Source organism: Mandrillus leucophaeus, unplaced genomic scaffold, assembly GCF_000951045.1.
Source record: "Mandrillus leucophaeus isolate KB7577 unplaced genomic scaffold, Mleu.le_1.0 Scaffold338, whole genome shotgun sequence".
NCBI lineage: Eukaryota > Metazoa > Chordata > Mammalia > Primates > Cercopithecidae > Mandrillus > Mandrillus leucophaeus.
The window spans coordinates 600,082-610,410 of NW_012103565.1; positions in this window are offsets into that span (position 1 = coordinate 600,082).

Genomic DNA, 10,329 nt, shown 5'->3' on the forward strand with positions numbered 1-10,329 from the left:
CACCATACACCACTGCACACATAAACAGACCGCTACACACAGCTAATGACAGAAGGAACTCCTGTGTCTTAGGAGAGGGATTTGGTGAGGAGAAAATTCATGTCTGGTCTCAGCTCTGGGGAGGAAGGGTGGCATCTGGGCTGGCACTGAAGTGTGATTTCATGGAAGAGTATGAAGGTGGAGGCCTGGGTGGGAAAGGGGTGTTTCGGGGAAAGCCACATGGTCAGGGCAGAACGGGCAGAGCATCTCTCCTTGGCAAGTTGTGGGAGGAAGTGTGGAAGGGGCATGAGTTACCAAGGAAGGCTCTGGTACACATCTCTATGCGTCACTGAAACTACTGGAACTGAGGGGCTGTCTGGGATAGCTCTGTGTGGCTGTATTTGTGTGTTATGTGTAGGGGTGTGTGTGTATGTGTATGTGCATCTGTGATGTGTAGGGGTGTGTGTATTGCTGTTGATAAACCATCTAGATCAGTACAAGGAAAGAAAAAGTTAATTCCACCTTTGGTAGCGTCTGTTCTAAGAATCACTTCCTCGTTTCTTTCAGTTTCTATGGAAAGTGTTCACAGGCAGTACTTTTGCTGATGATGTAAGAGGACAATTAAGTGGAGAAATTACCAGAAAGCTGACCCTATTTTCTACTAGTTTAAATCAGTTTTAGAAGTCAGTCGATGAAATGTGATGTTCCTGCCAGGTGCTTAGCCTGGTATGAAACAGGACCCCTGTCCTCAAGCTGCTTTGCTAGCGGGGGCCTAGACAAAGGCAGTAGAGTTTTGGGAAAACAAGTGAGTGACTAAGAAAGAGCTAAACAGTGGTGCACTCCTTCTAAGTGCAAGAGAAATTTAGAAAGGAATAATCTCTAGTAATGCCAGGAAGGCTTCCCAGAGGAAGAGGTGTCAAGGGCCTGAGGTCCTTACGTGTACTGGCTCGCCCCCTGCCGGCAGATGTTGTTATATCAAAGGTTCTGAGAAGTCCTGCAGCATAGAATCCACATTTCCCAAACATACTGGAGGGGCCACAGAATCTCTCCTCCCGCAATACAGTTTATATCAGATACAGAGAAGAAATCTTCTGGGAATGCTGCTCAGAGAGGGTGAGAACTGAGTAAGGTCAAGCACAGGAGGGATTTGCTCAGGACGGGAGGAGAGGGCTTATGATCCAGGTGGTGTGTGATCGTTGTATGCAGTGGGGGGTGCAGCCTGGCTGCTGGGGAGAGCAGGAAAGGGGATGAGCAGACTGAGTGGGGCCACACTGTTTGGGGACAGGCAGAATTCAGGCAGGAGGGAAGGAAGCAGGCACAGCCAGGCAGTGCTTTCTTCTTTCTCTTCCACCAACTCAGGAGACATCACCATCCCCTCCCTGCCCCCTTCTCTGAACTGTGGCCCCAAAAATGCAGAAGTGGGGGTCCTAGGAAGAATAACAGGGCAGATGGGGGCCCTATCCCTGGACTCAAACCCACTGGCATTATTGTGAAGACCCTCAACAGACCCAGCACCCCCTCTCCTGGGACCGAGGGAAAGAGGAAAAGAGGTTTTTGTTTTTTTGCTTTTGTTTTAGAGAAAGGGTCTGGCCATGTTGCCCAGGCTTGTCTGGAACCCAGGGGCTCAGGTGATCCTCCTGCCTTGGCCTCGCAATGAGTTAGGATTACAGATGTGAGCCACTTATGCCCGGCCTGAGGGGATGTTTTTTTGGTTGTTTTGTTTTAAACAGTGGGGGAGGAGAGTCCAAACGACATCTGAGTATGGTGCCACCCTCCAGAAGGCTACCAGGTGGCCAGTCCCAGACAGGAGTGACTAAAGGGCAGGGCACCGGGGAGAAGCAGCTGCAAAGCGGGAGGGTAGCTGAAAGGTTGAGGAAGAGGTGATTTTCAAAACTGATCAGGAGTAGGTCGTTCTTTCTCTTCTTTACCCAGCCCCAAGCCCTGAGGGTGCCTGAAGCTTATCGTTAACTCGAGATAATTCATAGAGCCCCCAAAGGGGCTTCATCTGAGGGGTGCCAAAAGGTAGGTACCCACCTGGGGAAAATAGGACCAAACTGCTGCCAGTGGGTGAGATTTTCTCTTGATGTTCACCTGCTGTGAAACCAGAGCGCCTCCTAGCTTTGGAGGACAGCTGCTCATCTCTGCAGGGGTGGCTGAGGGCTCACTGGGCTTGGGAGATTGTCCCCCTCTCCTCCCCTCCCCTTCCCTTCCCTCCCCTCCTCTCCTCTTTCTTCTTCCACCCCCTTCTCTCCTTCCATCTTCCTTTTCTTCCTTCCCTTCCTTCTCTCCTCCCTTCTTTTTCTCTCTTCTTCTTCTTTGAACAGGCAACTTTGGAGCTGTTTGTCCTACCAGTGGCTCTCAAGTCCCCAGCCCCAGCCCCAAAGCATCTGAGTGGTGGCTGCCGGCACTTTCCACTGTGAGATGTGCTGCCTGAGGGTCTGGTGCTTGGCCGTGGGCTGGCACCCGACCTCAGTGTGGGTGTGGCACAACTGACACTGTTGTTTTTCCTGGCCTTAATGAGCCACCCGTTCCATCGCCCCAGGTGGCTGTGGTGGTGGCAGTGAAGCCTGTCAGCTCACAGAGCAGCTCCTTACCAGCCCATTTGCATTCTGTCTCTGGAGAGGTCCCATCACAGGCGATGGGGCAGGGAGGACTGAGTTACAGCCCAGATCTCAGTGTCTAGGACTGGACTTGGTTTGTCAAAAGTGTAGTCTCCCATCCCTGCTGGCGTTGGCAGGCTGCAGTGCAGAGTGCCCGGGGCTCGTCGGGATTTGCCAACAGAGACTTGTCCAAGAATCATCCAGCCAGCTCCATGTGAGGTTACATGGCTATCACCTGACTCTGATGGAGGATTCAGACAGCCCACTCCATGCCTCCAGCACCACACCCTGCGGCAGGCAGAACAGTGACTCCCAAGACATCCTCATCCGAATCCTCAGAGCCTGTGAAGGGCAGAAGGAGCCCTGCACATGTGATTAAGGGTCTTGACATGGCAAGAGGACCCTGGACCATGTGGGTGGCCCCAGGTAATCACAAGGGTGTTTCTAAGAGGGAGGTAGGATCAGAGAGGAGAGGCAATGATAGAGGCAGAGGTTGGAGGGATGTTAATTGGAGATGGAGGCAGGGCCACAAGCCAAGGACTGTGGTGGCCTCAGAAGCTGGAAGAGGCGAGGAATAGATCCTCCCCTAGAGCATCCAGAAGGACCCAGCCTTGCCCACATCTTGATTTTAGCACATAAGACCCATTTCAAACTTCCAACCTCTGGGACAGTAAGAGGACAAATTTGCATTGTTTTAAGCCGTGAAGTTTGCAGTAGTTTGTTACAGCTGCAACAGGAAGTGAATCCACCCACCTGAGCTCTTCTGCAGGTGCGATCCCTGTCCCACAGGAGTCACTGCTGTCACCTAGGAGGTTTAGGCTGCAGTGAGCTGTGGTCACACCACTGTGCTCAAGCCAGGGTGACAGGATGAGACCCTGTCCCCAGAACTAAATAAATAAAAATAATTGTAAAAATTGTCGTGAAAAATGTTAACTGCTTTGTATATAGAAATACAGCAGTCCTGGGAACAGGAGCCTAAGCCTGGGCCACGCCCACCCAAGACTTCTCTAAAGCAGCCTCTGAAGCTGAGCGCATTTGGGAATCACTAGTGTATAAACAGGGCTCTTTCCTGGAGGTGACCCTTATGTGTTTATCTGCCCCGTGAGTCATGAAGAAAAGGGCATGTGCCCAGCATTTCCCAACGATCTGTGAAACCTTTTTTCAAGCGATAACTCCTGCGGTTGGATGGTCTGTAAAGGATGAACTGATATGCCGTCTCCACCCTGTGACACTCCCTCGTCAGAGGCCAGGGCTGCCTGCAAAGAGGTGTGAGGGAGGAACAAGAAAACAAAGATGTTAAGCCTTGACGGTTATGTTTTAAAAAGCACAACCCACATGTATAAAGAAGGAGTGGAGAGAATGCATGATCAGGCTGAACCAACACACATATCCCCAACACACACACACACATGCACACACACGCGCGCGCACAGTGGGTGGGGAGGAACACTGATGAGAAAAAATGTGCGAAAGATTACATTAAGTTGAGTTTCTGAGAAAATGCTTTGGACCTCCGCTCCCCAGCTGAGTGGAAGAGCGGGGAGAGCAGCAGGCACATGTCTGTGAGAGAAAGATGCCTGAGCCCCCCTTAAGTTCTGACGGCTTGAAGGTAGAGCAGACCATTATCTCCATATGCTGCAGTAATGTCCTGGAAGAGGAGTTGCCCAGAGCTTCCCCTGTGGTCTGGGTGAGCAGAGGACAGGTGCTGCCTGGATGTGTGCTCAGGTGGGCTTCTGACAGCAAGAGCTCCGAGGCAGAGGCTACCTGGTGTGCCTTAGAGAGGCACAGCCCCCAGGTAGATTCCCTTGCCTGGAAGTAGACTCGCAGGAACTGCTCTGAGCTTACACACTGAAGACTGAGGAGCAAATCTGCGGCTGGGCTGGAATGAGCAGCCTTCTTTCCTGCCCTTGGATCATTTAAGTCTCCTGGATTCCTGTGAGACTTCGGGAGCCTTCTGGAGTCCAGTAACAACCAACCTGTAATTTCCAGCCGAGTGGAATTAGAAGCTGGAATAGCAATTCACTAGAGACCCAGGTTTATGGATTGAGAGGCAAACCTGCTAGATATCCAAACGCCTGCTCTGCACCAGGTCTTGAAGGAAAACCCAGGCTTGCCCCATCTCTTGCCACACACCTTACTGCTCATGGTCACTGCAGGTACTTGACAGCCTGAGAGATGTGCAGCCGCTTCTCAGTTCTTGGATCAATGTCTGCGTATTGACCAGGGTCAGCACTCAGTGGCTGCCTCCTGATCCAGCGAGCTCTCTGCCTAGTTCCTCTCCCACCAGGCATCGCAGAACTGTGAACTGCAGTTATCAGAAACAAAATGAAATGAGTTTGAGTCAAAGGGGAATCCATAATTGGGGTATAGCAGTGTTGCAGGTTCACAGCTGGGCCTCAGGCACTGTGGGGCAGAGAATCTGAAGGCCACCAGTAGTCCACTTGCAACAAATACTCATTAGGTGACTGTCGCAGTTGTAGGTGAGGGAGCTACACCAAAGAAACCATTCCGACAAGGCTCCTGCCCTTCGTGAGTTTACATTCTAGTGGAACAAAGAGACAGCAATAATAGGCAAATCCTGTCATTTCTGTCGGTGGAGAGTGCCATGAAGACCCTGTAGCAGGACAGCAGGGTAGAGGAGGCAGTGATGAGAGGTGGGGAGGAGGATTGCCGTGGGAAGATGCTGCCCTGTAAGCATGAAAGCCCTGAGGGGACCTGGCTGGGAGGGTCAGCACTGGTGCACATGGGTAGGACGGAGGGAGGCAGGAAGGACAGGCCCAGATCTCAAAGAGAACAGCAGAGCAAGAAGTTGACACTTCATTGCAAAGCTGCTGGAAGACATTGGAGAGTTTGAATGAGGGGCGTGACATGAGCGGATTGTAGGGGAGTGAAGAAGCCATGCCCTACCCAGACCCTCCTTAGGGCTCAACTGGGCTGCCTGGCACAGAGCAGGAGTGGAAATAGATGTTGGCTGAATTACTGTCAGTCTTATCTTTTCTCTGTTGAGTCTTAGCTGACTTGAGACCATGTAGTTCCCTTCATCTGGAAAATGACACCAAATAGTCTATAACTAGCTTTTATCAGATGCCTGTTTTAGGAGCCGTGCAAAATACAGACAGCAGCTCACATCTTTCTGCTGAGAGGTAAAACGCTTGCTGAGAGTATGTTCTTTGGTTGCAGGCATATACATTGCTATTAAAATGCCTCTTGGATTCCTCACTACAATGTCATACCTGGACTTCCACAAAATAATTCCACGTACTGCCTAGTCCTTAGCTCCTCAGCCTGATGATAGAAAGTCCCCCTCCTTCCTTTCCTTCATTCCTTCTTTTTCTCCTTCATATTAATCCACTATGAGCTAGGCATGACGCGCTAACAGCATAGAGATGAAATGAATGCCTTCTCTGCTTGCATTTGAGTGGGGGAGTCAGAAAAGCAAACAAGCACAAGGAAGTATTACAGGGACGCTGGCAGGTGAGGAGAGCAACATGCTCACGCAGGTGCACAGCAGGAGACCCACAAAGGCAGGTCACCTTGGCACCATTCGCTCGGGACACAGCCGAGAGGTCCGCTTAGGGAAGTGGACAGACAACCTGCAATGTGTGTCATAAGAGAAAGTACTTACTCTGCAGCGTTCAGAATGAACCAACAGGATCTTTGTGTATCAATATGGGGAAAACACAGTGTTGAGTGAAAAAAATTATAGACATACCTAAAGAGTCATGAAGATTTAAAAAAAATCGCTTTATGTGTTGTTCTAGACACCAGCCTCTGTGGTCAAAGTACAAACATGGTCTGGGGCTATACACCAACTTTAGATCGGTGGTTTCCTGTGGGGAGCAAGGGAGGAGAATGGGGTCTGGGAGAGGTGTGTCAGGGCCTTCGCTATATTTGTAACTTGTTATTTCTAAAACTGAAGCAAATACACCAAAATGTCAGCACTGGTTAAATCTGGGTAGTGGGTCAGGGATTTTGTCTTATTATTCTCTGTATTTATATACGTATTTAAAATACGTGTAAATTTTTAAAAATACTTGTGGGCCTAGAGTTTGTCGAGAGGGCAGGACTAAAGCTATAACATCGGCTCACCTTCACAGCAGGCTCAGGTGAAGCAGTGGACTGGGGAGTTTCACCCGGGCCTCGGCACTGGCCACCGGCACCTCACACAGAGGTGAGCAAGGGCCTTGGGAAGCACTTATTTTTCACAAAGCAGTTAGAGAAAGAGAAGAAACAGATGGGAATAGGAGGAGGTTTGAGAAAGGAGCAGAGCCAGGAGGGATGTGTGATAAGGAGGTCCAGGAAAGAAAAATAATTTCTAATTATGGGCCAGGCATGGTGGCTCATACCTGTAATCCTGGCACCTTGGGAGGCCAAGGTGAGTGGATCGCTTGAGCTCAAGAGTTTGAGACCAGCCTGGGCAACATGGCAAAACCCTGTCTCTACAAAAAAAAAAAAAATTCAAAAATTAGCCAGGCATGGTGACGTGTCCCTGTGGTCCCAGCTACTCGGGAGGCTGAGGTGGGAGGATTGCTTGAGCTGGGGAGGTTCAGGCTTCACTGAGCTGTGATTGCACCACTGTGCTCCAGTCTGGATGACAGAGCAAGACCTTGTTCCAAAAACTAAATAAAAAGTTTAAAAAATTACATGGAAAATGTCAACTGCTTTGTATGTAGAAATACAGAGACTTAAGAGTGAATCCCCATAAGCCCACCCTGAATATCTTGAATTAAATAATTGTCAAGATTTTGCCATATCCTTTTTGCTTCTTCTATTCCTCCTTTTCTTTTTCTCTTTTTTATTTGCTGAAGTAATTTAAAGTAAATCCCAGATGCCATGTTTTTCCACTCCTTCATACTGCAGTGTATAATTCTAAAATATTCAGACATTGAGAAAGATTTTTAAAGAGGGAAGTGTCAGTTGCATTAAGTGTTACAGAGGACTTGAGATGAGGACCAAGGGGCTGTCTCCAGGATGGAGAGCGGCTGAAGGTGCAGAGGTGGCAGGAGGAAGTGCTGACCCTGAGGCGTAGCTGGAATTGGCACTCGGAGTTCACAGAGGGTCTTGGAGAGAAACATTCAAGAAATGCCGATCGTTATTTTGAGAAGTGTGATAGTAAAGAGGAGAAGGAAGATCACATTCGAGCATGCAGGGATGAGGCACAGAAGTATTTTTAGGATGGTGGGAGATCAATATTTGGAAGCTCAGGTGACAAGTATGAAAAAGGCAGCAAAATTGATGGAAGAAATTCCCAGAGGGACAGAAGGGAATGAGAGGACACTGGGGTGAAATCTCTCATTAAACAGGAAAGAAGTTATTGAAACATCTAGAGGTGGGAGGAGAGGGGCGATGTTCTCAGAGGACACTGAGTTTGCAGTTTGGGACATAAGAATTCAGAACTCCCTGCGGGCAGAGACCAGGGTCAACCCAGGATTGTGATATTAGGATTTATCGGGTGGCTGCTGCAGGCACTTTTGTCATCTTGTTTAAGCCCCATCAACGCGTTTTACAGCTCAGGAACGTGAACTCAGAGATGTTAAGTAACTTGCCCAACACATACTTAGTAAATAGCAGAATTGCTTTTAGCGCAGAGCCCTTCTGCACAGCCCTGAGGAACACTGTCCTTAAACCGCAAGACTCACTGGTTCCACCAGTCCGCAGCAGCGTGTGCGTTTCCCTAGCGTCTCCCAGAAAACAGTTCACTGGACTGGCTTGGGTGTGTAAGGGTACCTGGATATGTGAGTAGGGCAGGGGTGGCAGAACATGGAGGATTCAGGGACCTAGGGGTACCTGTCCATCTTTGTTCTTGAATTATATTATTTCCTCTGGAATTCCTCTTCTGCTCTCACCCTCTTTCCTTCCCCGTGCACCCTCTCTGGGCAAACTCCTCTTTGTCCCCAGCTGCCCCGTCTTTTACCCAGGCTTAATAAAACTTGTCCTTCACCTGGCAGCATCACATCCCCACCAACCTGCTGCCATTTGTTGAGAAAGAGAGACCTGGGATGTCGCTGGTCCACTGGCAAGTCACTTAGATGAGGAAGGAACAGTTGCCCTGCGGAGCTCCATGGTGATGTTCGCAGGTGCAGTGTGGGACTAGGAGGGAGGTGGGGCTGCCACCCGTAAGTCATATTCATGCTCTTTAGTGAATATCCGCCTGGTCAACAGGCAGGGAACTAGGGCTTAAGCCCACAGGTTAGCATTAACGGGGCCTTACTTGTCGTCCTCTGCGTAAGAGAATGGAGAAAACACTGGTGAGGGAGACAGACCCGAGTTTGGATCACCTCAGGTGCTCACGCAGCTTCCCAGAGCCTGAGGATGCGGTGAGAATAATGCCGGAGAATGATGCACAGGAATGCTCGGGGAGGAGGAAGGGTTGAAGGGGTAGAAGGGTACTGAATTCTTGCTGGTTTAATTGAAGGGGGAAGGAGTGTGTTTAGGATTCTCAGAAGAGAAATCACTGAGGTAAAATAAATTTTAGGTGGATGATTTAAAAGATGAAACTTAAGGATTTCTTGGGTAACTAACCTGAGGTGACCCTGAGGGGCTCTGGGCCAATGGCGCCTCAGGGAGCCAGGCCCTGCCTGGGATGCAAACCTAGGAAGGAGGGCTAGGCTTGTCCATGCTTGGATGGCTGGAAGGGCCAAACCCAAGCCAGCGCCTGGCTCCATGTGGCTTCTTTCTCTAAACTAAAATGCAGACTAAAATAAGATGTTTTCAACAAGGGAAGAATGCATTGATGATAGCTACCACTTCCTGAACCTTAAATATATGCCAGGCACCATGATAAGTACATAGAAACCCTTTACATATCTCTTCTCCCCAGCTCTCACACAGCCTGTATGTAAAATACTATCAGTCCCACTATTTCATGGAGAGAGTTCTGAGACCAGAGTACAGAGGCTATTCACTGGGCCATTCACTGGGCCGTTCACTGAAGCTTCTCCCTCAAGGCTTCTGTAATGCACAGGCTCCTGTCAGGCTCTGGAAGGGGCCCAGCCATTCATTCTCTTGGTAATATGTTTTGCAAGTTTGCAAAGTTAGTTATTAATATTTCACTTGTAATTGGTTAAGATAGGTTTCTTCATGCCGATGTCCCCTCCAGCACATACATGTTCCCTGTGTCAAGTGTCGGTGATTTTTTTCCTTCTTTTTGAGATGAGGTCTCGCTCTGTCACCCAGGCTGGATTGCAGTGGTGTGATCTCGGCTCACTGCAACCTCCACCTCCCGGGTTCAAGCGATTCTCCTGCCTCAGCCTCCCAAGTAGCTGGGACTACACGTGTGTGCCACCACGCCCAGCTAATTCTTTGTATTTTTAGTACAGATATGCTCACTCCAGTTTTCTCCAATGACCTTCACCAGAAAAATACTCCAGATTGTATAAGATTTAGGCCCACAAAACCTGAATCGATTCTTGACGGAGTAATTAAGTAACAGCTGAAATCACAGCCACTAAATGGCCAAGCCGGGATTTGAAGCCGGAATTCAAACGTGGGCCTCAAAAGGGCGTCTTGGACTCTAATCTGTGCCCCTGGAGTCAGGATCTTGTTAAAGTTCAGACTCTGACTCAGTAGATGTGGGCTGGTGCTCAGGTGCTGTGAGGCTGCTGCTCTGTGGGCCACACTCCGAGGAGCCGGGGTCTCTCAGCTAACGTGCTCTGTGGCCAGTTCTCAGACAGTGCAAGGAACCATTGCCATTCAGGGAGGTTGTGGGACTTGCCCAGAGTAGCAGAGTCAGAGACTTACAGCTCCATCG